Consider the following 15,253-nt stretch of genomic DNA (forward strand, 5'->3'; position numbering starts at 1 on the left):
CATCAAGTTTCAGAATGATTATCAATTACATTTACCCAAAGCAAGAAAAAACAGGAAAATAAACTTGAAATATTTTACTTTGAGCTTCTGATGTAAAAAACATTGGACAAGTAAATATGTGTGTCATGTAATCTTACCCTTATCTAATGTGCACATTAAACAGCTTTGCTTTAAGAAATTAAGGTTGAAGTTTTAGAGATGAATTACATTTGAGTTCCAAGATTTGTAATAAATTGTGATTAACCCTTCCTAGAGAAAATAAAAATCAGTAATTACTTCCAATCCTATTATCTTGACTGCAGGGAGGGAGTTGCAATGTAGTGTTTAAAGTTGAGATATCCTTTAAGCAAATTGCTATTTTGTTTCATTGTACATGTGGTTTTAAATATAATCTTTAGTCTTCTTCTGCCTTCGGGAATGAAGGAGAATCCAAAAGGGAAAAGAGTTTTCATTTCTGAAAAATTGAAATAAAAATTTCTGGGAATAAGTATCAGGATTGTAGCTACTCAGAAGAGAAAAAAAGACAAAAATGTTATTTTAGGCAAGACCATTCTATTATGTGTATCAAGTCTTGCCTAGTGTTAAGTAGGTGACTGAGAACAAATCTAAATCCTCTGATTTTCCTTCTGTGCTTTTAGGAAAGTATCTGATCTCCACAGTGTATTCTCCATAACTACACAGATAGAATCAGAGAGCAGCTATTTGAACAGCAATTTCCCAAATATATTTCATACTCCTCTTGTTTGCATGAACAATTAACCATCCTGGACAGAAATTAGACTTACGCATAGAAGAACAACTAATGAGTATAATGCGGATTGTCTTATCTTTATCGATGAATCTCACTTTTGTGAATGCCATCGATCATGAAATTAGAGATTAGATTTCAGACACTGGGCAATAGCAGTATCAACCGTTCCTGCAGTTCAATGTAACTTGGCCAAATAACTGCTAAATTTGTGTTACATTTACAGCATTTATTATGTTCATTTTAACATTTTCATTTGCTGAATGTTCTAGATATGTCCTTGAAATATGTTGTTTGTGATACAGTCAAAACCTGATAAGGGAACAGCTTGTTTGCCTCAAAACTATATTTGCTTGTCAGGAATTTACAGTTAAATATTCGCAAAGTGATTTTGTTCCTTTTTTTTTACAAACTGAGGCAGAATAGCTTCCAAAATGTAAACTATTTTATATTGTTATTGTCTCTGCTTTGCCATATTGGCTACAAACCCAGCAATATACTCAATCTTGAGGAGAAAAATGCTTCACAGGAATTTACAACTCCATAGCAGCAAATAAAATGCATGCCATTAGAAAATAGTTCAAAATGAATTTTTAGCTTCCTTTCATTAAATAGAAAAAGATCCTTTGTGTGGGATGGGTAGTACAAATGCAAATTAGTTGTTGGTACTTCTTTGGAGTGAACTCTTAAAATGGCTGATGCAAACAGACTGAAAAGACATTGCCACGATACAGGTAATTAAATCTGAATTTAGAATTTAAAAAAAAATCACAGCGAAGATCAGTATCAGTATTTTCAACTTGAATTATTTCAATCTTGGTTTTACAGGGGTGCACTTAATGAACAAACCATTATTTCTGATGCTGAAACTTTGATAATGATATACAGTATAAGTATTGACCACTGGTCATTAAGTCACAGTGACCTCCATTCTGATGTTGTAATTGGGTCTCATTGTTTGTGTTTGGTTGAGAATGAAATGTTTAGAATGATGAAAAGTGTCCTCTACATGCGTCTGTATAAACAGCCAATGACAAATAGCCTTTGCAAATTTAAAGGCTGTTTATATCAGTTTGATTTAATGCAAAGCTAGTACTATTTCATCTTTGTTTAAATCTCGATTGAGATCAAAGGTTGATTTTCCCTCCTACTGCAAACAATGAGTGCTAATAACTAGCATTTTCTTCCCTGTCCAAGGACTTCAGCTCTTTTGTCCAGTTGTTCTAATGTCTGGTGTTTTAATGCTTCCTTGATACTTTGCTTTATTTCCAAAGCACATCATCAACCATATGAATCCGTTAGAGACTAAAAAGAAAACTAATTAAACCTAAACTCAAAGCAAATGTGTATCTGAATCTAATTTTGCATAATGCATTTTGGAATTCAGATTTCATAATACTGTAAACACCCTTTCTGTATTTTTTACATGTTATCTTCATTGAGTCCTTAAATTTTATACAACAGCTAATTAGTTAAAGAGCTTCAAATGACCCATGGGTAATTTGATAACTTCATTGACATTCCAAAATCAATTGCCAAAATTTGAGGGCCTTCAACTCAAGTGCCAGTTGGTTTAATGGCTACCCTGTTACCTCCAATACAGAGAGCTGTGTAATCAACCCCTGCTTTAGGGAACCAAAGATTTAATCTAGATTGACATTTAAGTGCTGTGCAGAGAGTGTGCTGCACTGTTGGAGGTGCTGTTTTTCAGACAAGATGTTAACTGAAACCCTGCTTGCCTGCTCAAGTAGCCTTGCTGAAAAGGGGATTAGATTTGTAGCCAAGGTTTATCCCTTAACTGACATCATAACATCATAAATTAATTAGACAATTATCATGTTGGAAATTGCATGATGTTGCCATGTGTCTATTGACTGCTTACATAAGCATAAATATGCACAGTTCTAAGTAATTCATTGGCTATGGATTGAGACACCTTTAAAGCTCTAACTATTATCACAAACATGGTAGAAAGGTACAGTGTAACTTAATCATTTCAGGTAATATGAATATTCAACCTTGAATTTATCAGGATCAATTGGACAAAATGTTTGAATTGATTTTCATGGGACATTCGTAGCTGTAAATGCGAATTGCAATTGCTCTAGTTGTCAATAATTTTAAACTTAATTTTGGGTTCAGATATCACTTGTAATTTCAAAGTTCATAATTTGTTTTCCTAGGTCCAAGTAAAGACTGAACCGAACCGTTTTCAAAGAGTCAAGAAGGACTGGAGAGTTAGTCAATGGCTTTAGGCATTCTCTATTTTTATTTACTATATTTAACTAAGCTTTTAGCCCTATGTACAGTGCACCCCCAAAAGGGTTCCTATATAATAACCACGTTTATTTTTCAATTTTGCATGAATATGTCAATGAACGTACACTATGGATCAAAAATGCCGTTTACCAATGTTTCAGGAAAGACATTCTTAGGAAGAAACTCAAAGGATTCATCAAATAATAAAAGATATTTATTTTTCACAGATTTTTGAAAACATGTTTAATATGGGGGATTCTCTTCAAATAGAAAATAATCAGAACTATTAATTTTCTGAATAAACCATAAAAATGGTTAGCCTTAATCCACAATGAACATAAAAAAGAACATTTTCACAAACAGTCAAGCAAGACTAAAATTAAGACTAAAATAATTTCAGGGCAAGTTTGAAGCTTGGTCAGAACAAAGTAGAATGAATGACTATATATATATATATATATATATATATATATATATATATATATACACACACACACACACACACACACACACACACACACACATAGTATTAACAGTGATTTAAAGTGTTTCAAGTATAAACCAATATTATTCTACAACGTAATATTTCTTGATGAATCCAAAAAGCTGCTGATTTGAACCTGGATTCATATTATTTGAATTATCATCCAACTTGATTTGCATTTTCTAGTCAAAGTACCACATATTGCTCGACTTGCATGAAAATTCATTCAATTTACATGTGACAATAATAAATTAATTTGCCAATTAGAATTAGTTGTCTCATAAAAGATCAGCAGCTGCATTTACGACATTCACCGTAATGCAAATGAAGATGAGGTATACATCCACCAATTTAGTTTTAGGAATACATAACAAATATGATATTTGAAACTTAAGTCCTTCCCTAGTTTAGTAAAAAGATAGGAAGAAAGTTACAGATTTCCAAACTAGGACAAAATAAGTTTTCATAAACATATTGCCATACTCTATAGTCCAGTCAACTCAACTTTCATTGAATAAATAACTCATACATTTATTATTTACCATATATTTGTTCAATAACTTACTTTTAAGTGTAGTCATTTATTTGAAAAATAAAACATGATTCTCATATGATGTGGCCTCTTAAAAGCATCACAATAAAATGACTAGTCGATTAATGGCGATGATGTTTTGGAATAAGTGTTGGTTTAGGAATCAATGCATCACACCTGATATGGAAGCACCAATGCCCCTGAATGGAAAAAGCTAAAAAAAAGCAGTGGCTGTAGCACAGTCCATCACAGATAAAGACCTCCCCACTACTGAGCACACCCCATGAGGAGTGCTGCCACAGAATATCAGCATCTATCAAGGACCCTTACCATCCAGACCTTCTCTCTGCTGTCGTCAGCAAGGAGGTATAAGAGCCTCAGGACTCACACCACCAAGTCAGGAACAGTTATTACCCCTCAATGGTCTTGAACCAGAGGGGATAACTTCACTCTACTTCACTCACCTCAGCAGTGAATTGTTTGCACAAATCATGGACTCACTTTCGTGGACTCTTCATCTCATGTTCTTGATAGTGATTGTTTATTAATTTATTAATTTATATTATTGTATTTTTTATTTTTTCTCAGCTCAAGCTGGTAAAATCTGAGGTACGGGCATAGCCAAGCACACTTATTCCTCAATTGCTTGGAGCATTTGGACTATTCTAGTGGTGTTTAGTATTGTGGCTTTTTGAAGATTTACATGAACATGGCTGTGTGGGCTTAATTGATTAATGCTTTTGTGCACTGACTTTGGGATGATACCAGTTATAAATATTACTTTTGGGACAATGTACACCCTATTTATGTTTCATAGTCTTTCAATTTCCTCTTTTAATTTAGCATATTTCTGGTGTTTTTCACTTATTGATTTCTGTATGATAAGTGTGTGTTGGAATAGCTATATACATTGAATTTAGAACTTTGGAGCAGGATGCTGGAGAACCCACCTCATCTTCCTCAATTCGTGCTTGAGTGTCTTCTATTAATCTAGCATGGTAGATTGGTGTTTTAATTTATCATCACTACAAAGATATCACCTTGAACAATACCTAGATATTAACCTAGATTAATTGCTAGTTCTTGAATTTTGCCACAAGGTTTCAATCAGAAACATCAAAAATTCCTTTCCTCTCATAGACACTGCATGACCTGCTGAGTTCTTCCTACAGATTGTTCACAGTTCTTGAATTGTGCCTTCTTTCGATTATTTAAGTATAATACAAGGTCCCTACATCTCCTTTCTCTAATAGAGAAGAGATATGCTTCTTTTTCTCTTTGTTCTATCACCTTATTTCTATGCAATATCAATTTTGTACCCAATATGAGAAAGTGAGTGTTAATAGTATCATTGGGAATCAGCTGCCCCGTAGAATTCAACTTCTCTTCTGTTTATTCAAGTGCAAGTTGGAGTTGCAATCTTGGTTGCGGATAACAATATCAATTTGAACAGATGCACATTAATTATATGTTCGCCCATACGTAATTGCAACAAAGTTCAAAGTAAGTTTATTATCAAAGGATACAACCCTGAGGTTCATTTTCTTGCAGTCATACTCAACAAATCTATAGAGTAGTAACTACAACAGAATCAATGAAATATTGCCCAACTAGGGTATTCAGCCAGAGTGTAGAAGACAACAAACTGCGCAAGTACAAAAGAAGAAATAATAATAATAAATAAATCAGCAATAAATATAGGAAACATGAGATGAAGAGTCAATTGGTTGTGGGAACACTTCAATGATGGGGCAAGTGAAGTTAACAGAAATAGTCATCATTATTAGCTTGGCAATTTGAATACATTGTCTTGAAAGTTATAGCATTGTATATCACTTTTATTTCTCCTACTGCAGGGCATGGTTATTGTTTGGGATTAACTTCCTTAGACATTATTTTATTTTTTCTATTGAACACCCCTGTTGGTGTGGTCTTTCATTGATTCTATTATGGTTATTGCTCTATTGAGTATGCCCACAAGAAAATGAATCTCAGGGTTGTATATGGTGGCATGTATGTACTTTGATAATAAATTTTCTTTGAACTTGAACTTTAATGCGTATGTATGCTTCTGAGTAATAGATATGATCAACTGAACAAGCTAAAATATGACAGGTTCAGCACATGTTGACTAATTCATTAAACAGGATTTTCTGTTGGATTGTGATCAGATAAATAGATATGCAATATGTCTATGTGTGCAATACATCCTGGGACATGGAATTGGTCCAAGGAACTAGAACAAATAACATAGAACATTACAGAATAGTTTGAGCCTTCAGCCCACAATGTTGTGCTGACCTATATAAACATACTCCACAATCAACTTAACCCTTCCCTCTTAAATAGCCCATAACCTTCCATTATGTAAGATCCTAAAACATACGAGCAGAATTAGGGCATTTGGCTAATTGAGCCAGCTCTGCCATTCAATTATGACTGATCCTTTCTTCCTCTCCACAGCCCCAATTCTTAGCCTTCTCCAATCAAGAACCAATCAAAATCTACCTTAAATACACCTCGCCGCCACAGATGCCTGTGGTAACAAAGTCTACAAATTCACCACACTTTGGCTAAAGAAATTTTTCCGCATCTCTGTTTTAAATAGACGCCCCTCTAACCTGAGGCTGTGCTCTCTTGACCTAGACCCCCCCCCCCGCCACCATGGGAAACATTCTTTCCACATCTATTCTGTCTAAGCCTTTCAACATTCAGAAGGATTCCATGAGATCCAGTGAATACAGGCGCAGAGCCATCAAACATTCCTCATATGACAACTCTTTCACCCCTGGAGTCATCCTTGTGAACCACATCTGAACCCCCTCCAATGCCAACACCTCTTTTCTGAGATGAGGAGCACAAAACTGTATCACATCCCTGCTCTTGTACTCTAGCCCTCTTGAAATAAATGCTAACATTGCGTTTGCCTTCCTCACCACCGACTCTACTTGCAAGTAAACATTTAGGGTGTTCTGCATAAGGACTTCCAAATCCCTTTGCACCTCAGATTTTTGGATTTTCCTCCTCGCTTAGAAAATAGACTGCACATTTATTTTTACTACCAAAGTGCATGACCATGCATTTTCCAACGTTATCTGTCATTTGCCACTTTGCTGCCCATTCTCCTAACCTGTCCAAGTCCTTCAGAAGCCTTCCTCTTTCATCAACACTGCCTGCACCCCCCACCAGTCTTTTTAAGATGTACCTATCTATGAGTTTCTTAAATGTCCCTAATGTATCTGCCTTGGCTACCAACACCGGCAGCACGTTCTAAGCATTCAGTTCTTTCTGTGTAAGAAAATCTACCTCAGACATCAGCCCTAAACTTTCCTCTACTCAACTTAAATTGATGTCCTCTGGTATTGGCCACTGTTGCCCTTGGAAAAAGGTGTTGACTGTCCACTCTATCTATGACTACCATGTCTGTCAAGTCACCTCTTATCTTCTGTTGCATCATAGAGAGAAAGCCCTAGCTTGTGCAACTCTTCCTCGTACAACATGCTCTCTAATCAAGATAGCATCATGATAAATCTCCTCTGCCCCCTCTCTAAAGCTTCCACATCTGCCTCATAATGAGATGACCAGAACTGAATACAACACTCCGAGTATAGTCTGACCAGAATTTTATTGAGGTGCAACATTGCCACAAGCCTCTTGAGCTCCGTCCTCTTAGTATACACCTCCTTAACCATCCTGTCAACTTGTGAGCCAACTTTGAGGGAATTATAGATCTGGATATCAAGATCTCCCTGTCCTCCACACTGCTAAGGAACATTCGTGCAAATTTCCCATTAATGATTTTAAAATCAGAAAGAGGTTTACTATAAATCCCCAAACATTTCCTTAAAATGGCTTAAGCCTTGATAAAAGCAGGGAATTAAAGATCTACCTGTCTTCTCATAAGGACAATAGCTCTCCTGACCAAGCAAATTTTCATTTTGGAAGATTGCCTAAGACTAGTTCACTTAAGGAAGATAAAAAAAAATAAGTTTCTCAATCTTCCTTATTAGGTTTATTTAGGAAGTAAAGCAATTTTTAAATTGATGACACAAACAGCAGGCAAACTCCTGGAGGAGTGTTGTGTTACATTTAATGGATGTTATTTCTTAATAGAGACAACATACAGTATTTCAAACCTGTTTTGGATCATATGGTGCAAGGTTCTGTCCGATATTAAGATACATTTTAATTTTCCTTTAATTTCTAGTTAAATTATTTTGCAAGAAATTTTGCAGATTTTACATAGATTGGAAAAGTTTAATCATGTGCCATGTTCACCACTAATAAAAGCTTGTTGAAAAATAATTTCTTGTAAATTATTTTAACAGTTTGGCATCTGGCATTATCATATCACTCCTTTCAGATCTGTAAAGATTTCTTGAAAAGTCAATAACCTTTAAGGGCTGTGAATAGTCATTGGATGATCTGCGTGTTCCTAACAGACTGTCACATCTGTCACCATGTTTTTGCCCTTCACAGGAGTACAGGCTGAGGTGTTAAGAGCAATCACTGCACTTAACACATTCATTTGATTAATTTAATTTGGAAATATTCAACCAGAAAATGAAATTATTAGCAGGTTGGTGCATTTAGTGTAACAGCATTGCAGAATAGTAGGTATGAGTATAACATGTAATAACACTAGGAATATGACTCATGTTAAGTAATGACAGACTTACATTCCAAAATCTATTAAGAAATTGATACCTGAGAAGATCACTTCAGTTTCAGGATCCACTCTTATATAAATCCTGTAAAAATGTTCCAGGAATGGCCAGTAATAAAATTAAATCTACTCCCCCTTCCCAGTTTCACTTATCACCTGCAACATTGTACTTCTTCCTCCCCCCTCCCACCTTCTTACTCTGACTCCTCTGCTTCCTATTCATTCCTGATGGAGGGTCTCGGTCCAAAACATCCACAGTTTACTCTGGAAGTAACTTGGAAAACACAAACCACTGTGTAGTCTTTTCTATAGATGCTGCCTGACCTGCTGAGTTCCCCCAGCATTTTGTATTTGTTGCTTTGGATTTCCGGCATCTACAGATTTTTTTTTTTGTGTTTGAAAATTAAATGCTAGCCTTGACGGGTAGTGTTACGTCTTTAATCCTTCTGGTCATAGTTCACCTCCACATTATTGTCTTGGCTCATGCTTCTTGTATCTACATGCCAGTTGTTAATTATATTTATACAGTATTTGTTAGTTATTACAATTGAAGTGTAGGCAATACCGTGAATTCAGCTGCAATGCCGTAGCTAGAACATTGGCAACAATTCCAGGCAGCATGTTCAAGGAAGGGCTTCAATAATTCAGAATGGTTGCAGAGGAGATTTATTGGATTTGTGCCAAGGATGAGATCAGTTATGTGGAGATCCAGGGAAGCTAGAGTTGTTCCCCTTGCAGCACAGAAGGCTAAGGGAAGTTTTAACACTTGAAGTTAGGAAGGTGGTTGATACTGAAAACAACAAGAAGTCCTCTTAAACGCAAGAGATTCTACAGATGCTGGAAATCCAGCGTAACACACACACACACACACACACACACACACACACACACACACACACACACACACACACAATGCTGGAGAAACACGGGGTCAGGCAGGCAGAATCTATGGAGAGGAATGAAAAGCTGATGTTTCAGGCCGAGGGCCTTCATCGAGACTGGAAAGGAAGAGGAAAGAAGCCAGAATAGCTTGTAGGGGAGAGAAGGAGTTCGAGCTGGGAGGTGAAAGGTGAAATCCTCATGCCTGGCAAGTGATTTCGTAACCAGAGAACGCCAATCGCTGATAGCTACCGAAACAGAGGGAATCTACTGTAGTTGATGGAGTTTTCACTTGCATTTCCTACATTTCCTGAATTTCTGTTCCTGCCCTCCCCTCCACAGCACAGAGGTAAAGTTTCCTTGGTTTTCAGTTTTCAGCATACTGGCTTTCACTACCAACACAACATCCTTCGTCATTTCTGTCGGCTGTAATGTGATTCCACTCTCGTTACATTTTCCCCTCTCTACCCATTTCTGCTTTCCAAAAGAATCACTCTCACCATCTTTCCCTGATCTACTCGTCCTTTGTCACCCACTCTTCCCTGTCCCCAGCACTTTCCCCTGCAAAGGGGGGAGGTGCAACACTTGTCCCTATTCTGCTTCTCTCACCATCATCTAGGGATTCAAGTAGTTCTTCCAGGGCAGAGAAAGGTTCACACGCACCTCCTCCAGCCTTGTCTACCAGTGTTCCCAATGTGGCCTCCTCTACATTGATGAGACTCAGTTTACCCAAAGCGATCTTTTTGAGGGACACCTGTGCTCTCTGCGAAGAGGCCATCCTAACTTATCGGGTGAATGCTGCTTCAATTCCACTTCCCATTCCTCCTCTGGCCTATCAGTTCTCAGTCTCTTCCACTGCCAGCGTAAGGCCGAGTATAAACTAGAATTACAGCACCTCGTATTCTGCCTGTGTAGTCAGCATACCAATGGCATTGAAATTTCCAGTTTCCAAGTAACTCCCTCGCACTGTGCTCCTGCCTCTCTGCATCTTATTTTCCATCCCTTCTCTCTCCACCCCAACCCCACACCCATTACCCATTTTCATTTGCCTTGCCCATCTAGCTTTATCTGCCTGAGGTGGCATGGTAGCATAGTGGTCAGCACAACGCTTTACAGTGCAGGTGTCCCGGGTTCAATTCTTGCCGCTGCCTGTAAGGAGTTTTTAATGTTCTGTACATTCTCCCCAGGACCACATGGGTTTCCTCCAGGTGCTCCAGTGTCCTCACACAGGAAAAAGGCATATCAGTTGATAGGTTAATTGGTCATTGTAAATAGTCCTGTGATTAAACCAGGATTAAATTGGGAGATTGTGAGGCTGCATGGCTCCAAGGGCTGGAAGGGCCTATTCCAAGCTGTATCACAAAAAATATATAAATAAACAATTATTTATATATTTATTATAATTATTTACAACAACATCGATCCCCTCCCCCAAAAAGCTCCATCTGCCCATCATCCCTTCCATATCTAGTTCCACGTCACTTCCCTTTACTTATCAGATTCCAATATGTGTAGCTTCTTGTCTCCATTTTTCATATATATACATACTTATTTATTTATTGAGATACAATAGCTCTTCTGGACCTTTAAGACACGCCAGCCAGCAATTCCTCAAATTAATACTAGTCTATTCATGGGGCAATTTACAATGACCAATGAACCTACCAATTGGTACATCTTTTCCAGGCTGTGTCTCCAGCTCCACCATCTCCACCCATCTAATTCCATCCGTGTCCTCTTTCTTTTATCCTAGCACCTGTACCTGTCACCCTTCAGCCACTGGCCCTTGACTCAATCCCTTGCCATTCCCCACCAGGCTGTGTTAGCCCATTATCTCCCTCCTCACTTGGTTTATGCCCGTCGCGCGCCAGCCACTACCGCTTCTTTCCACGTCACCACTTTATACTGGCTGCCTCCACTGCACACTCATCCCTAATGCACAGTCTCAACCTGAAATGTTGACTATCCCACTGCTCACCTGACTGCATTATTTCCTTAAGCAGCTTGGTTTTTCTTTGCTCCAGAATTCAGAAACTAAAGAAGAACAACATAAGGATATCACAAAAACTTCAATAACCATTACCATGGTAAAGGTTGAATCATCTGGACAAAATCTTTGGTTCAGGGAGTAAGATGTGTTATATTAACATACTGTTTGGTTGAGATACTGTCTTCTGTACCACACATATAAGATGAGTACCCTAATTAGATGGTTTAATGGTTCAATTTAATATCAGAGAATATATATAATAAACAACCTGAAATTCTTACTCTTGACAGACATTCTCAAAACAGAATTAAAAAAGGAATGCAGAAACACCAGAACCCCAAAGTCCCCCTTCCCCTTCCCATGCACAAACACTGGCGAAAGCATTGACCTCCTCCTCCCCGCCCCCCACTTGCACCAATTCCCACCACTCCCACCATGGAAGCAATAGTGTATGTCCCAAAGAGACCTTGATAAAGAGTACATCAAAAACTACAATACTTTGGCATCTCAGACAGGCTCTCTCTCACTAGCGAGGGAGAGAGAGGTCACTCCTTCAACAACAAGAGCAGAAGACCAACAGCTTGCTGATTTGATGTTTCAATCTTTGATGTCACTTCTCCTAGTCCCTACACTTGAGGACTGCCACTCTCTTACTCATCATCAAAAAGAAAGAGTGGATTGCTCAAGTCCAGGGGCATTCTTCCTATAGCAGCACACACCGCCTGCTTTGTTGATGTTTCAGTACCCCACTGCGCTCCAATCAGTGACATTGGCGAGGAACCGTCTTGCCTATGGGGCTGTACCCAAAAGACGAATGTCTTCCAGGTTGCAAATGGAGATATCAAAATGTCAGGCAGCTTGGCGAGTACAAGAACCCATGGTCCGTAGAGAACAATAGTTTGAGCTGCAGCTGTAGATTACGGACTCCAACAGGATCCCAGCCACCTTGAAAGGAATAGAAAGACTTGAGAAAAGAAGTGTTTGCTGTTTCACGGACAAGCTGGAAGAAGTTGCTTGGGTCTCCAAGAACCTCTGGTGCCACCTTTCCTAGCTCCTCCCACCAGTTCTCAAGTACCTTTACCTGTGCTAACTCCATACAATTGGTGATACCATAATTCCAAATGAAAACATAAAAAAGTCAGTTTCAATATTAGAAATCAACGCAGCACCAATTTATAGAAAAAGACACTAAAACAGCACAGCTTTGAAAACCCAGTCACAAAGGCATCAGAATATAGTGGTTTTGGAAAATCAAGAATATCAGTGCATATTGAACATTGAGATACTGAGGTACTGACTAATGACAAAATAACCAAAATATTAAGCCATGGTGACAACAAACATGAAGATATTCCACTAAAGGTTGATGCCACATGTTCGAGAAAAAAATCATTGTTTCCTCTGGAATGGCTGTGCACGCTGGAGCTCAATCCAATCTGGTTTTTCAGTTCAGTGATCTTTGGAACAATTCTCATTAAATGACTTTGGTCTAAAAAGCATTTCTCTCTCCACAGTTGTTGTCTCACCCATAGAGTATTTCAAACATTTTCTGAATTTATTTTATATATTTAATTTACATTTCAGGGCCTGTACTTTTTTGCATGTTCGCTTTAAGGAATGCGTTTGTAATGGGGCACCAGCTGCTATTGAACATTCATGGCCCAGTTATCTCCCTGCTCTACTCACTTTATATCTATGACTGTGTGACTAAGTACAGCTCCAATACCATATTCAAGTTTGCTGATGACACCGCTGGTGTGGGCTGTATTAAAGCTGGTGATGAATCAGCATACAGGAGGGAGATTGAAAATTTGGCTGAGTGTTATCATAACAACAACCTCTCACTCAATGTCAACAAGAGCAAAGAACTAATTGTATACTTCAGAAGAGGGAAACCAGAGGTCCATGAGCCAGTCCTCATCAGAGGATCAGAGGTGGAGATGGTTAGCAACTTCAAATTCCAGCGTGTTACTATTTCAGAGGACGTGTCCTGAATGCAGCATGTAAAGTAAATTGCGAAGAAAGCACAGCAGCATCACTACTTCCTTAGAGATTCAGATTGACATCAAAATCTTTGACAAACCTCTATAGATGCGTCGTGGAAAGTGTGTTGACTGGCTGCATTAGAGCCTGGCATAGAAACAGCAATGCTTCTGAACGGAAAATTCTACAAAAGTTAGTGGATTCAGCCCAGCACGAGTAAAGCCATTCCAACCATTGAGCACATCTACATGAAACACTGTCACAGGAAGACAGCGTCATCATCATAGATCCTCAGCACCCAAACCATGCTCTTTTCTCACTGCTGCCATCTGAGCCTCAGGACTCACACCACCAGGTTCAAGAACAGGTACTACCCCAAAACCCTCAGGCCCTTGAACAAATGGGCATAACTACACTTTGCCAATCCATTGATACTTAATTCATTAAATTTACTAAAATAGCTTTGAAATGATTTTGACTCTGAGGCATTTAAAACTGTTCAAAAGTCTTTGCCAACAGTGACCTATCAAAACTCATTAAGGCATTCTAGGGCACGAGAGCTCAAGGCACTGGGCTAAGGCACACACAGCAATGAGCTCGACCCAGGTGTGATGAGTTACTTGTTTTACCTTCCGTAAGAAATAAAGGAGTATAACTCCATCTTCAAGCAAGTTAGTCAACCTCTCAAGGTGATAATGATTCTCACTTCATGTGAAAAAGTTCCTTTCTGATCTCACTCCTAACTCGTTTATTTCAAGCTTTCAGATGGTATCCTCTTCTGTCCCAGAAGCAATAATTTCTCTGCATACATCATTATTATGTGCGATATCATATGACGTGGGTGATCATGGTCTCATAGCAATGACTGTCCTTGGCAAATTTTTTAACAGAAGTGGTTTGCCATTGCCTTCTTCTGGGCAGTGTCTTTACAAGACAGGTGACCCCAGCCATTATCAATATCCTTCAGGGATTGTCTGCCTGGTATCAGTGGTCACAGAACCAGGACTTGTGATATGTACCAGCTGCTCATACAACCATCCCATGGCTTCTCGTGACCCTGATCAGGGGCTAAGCAGATGCTACACCTTGTCCAAGGGTGACCTGCGGGGTAGTGGAGGGAAGGAGCCTCCTTTGTTAGAGATGTATCTCCAACCTGTCACACTATTTTAAAAATTGCTGTCAACTTAAATACCTTCATTTAGTATTGGAGGTATGCTATCCAATTTGATGCTACTAATATTTACCAATTTAAGTTTTAAGGCATGGTAACATTGTGGTGAAATTTGCTGGAAGCTCTTGAGTATTCAGCATTTCTTCCTGAGATGCAGAGACAAAACTACATTCTAGTTTGGATTTGAACAAGAATTATACAGGGTCATTGCTAAATAACACAATTTGAAATACTATGAGATAAATACAACAGTGAGTTTAATACATCAAAGATCTCACAGACAAGAAGGAGGAAAATGACCAGCTGGTCTGTTTTTGCTGGTAAAAATGGAAAGAAAAATATTGGCCATAACACCCTTAGGACTTTCAGTTCTTGTGGAGGTGTCAGTAATAGGCCCTGTGATTATTCAGACGAAGTCCACGTATTGATTTAACTGCTGCATGGAAAGATGGGACCTGTAGCAATATATTGGCATTGCAAAGAAATTATAGCCTAGAAAATGCAGCTGAATCCACAAGCAACGGGCTTTAAGAGTGGTAAA

Source organism: Mobula birostris, chromosome 5, assembly GCF_030028105.1.
Source record: "Mobula birostris isolate sMobBir1 chromosome 5, sMobBir1.hap1, whole genome shotgun sequence".
Classification (NCBI taxonomy): domain Eukaryota; kingdom Metazoa; phylum Chordata; class Chondrichthyes; order Myliobatiformes; family Myliobatidae; genus Mobula; species Mobula birostris.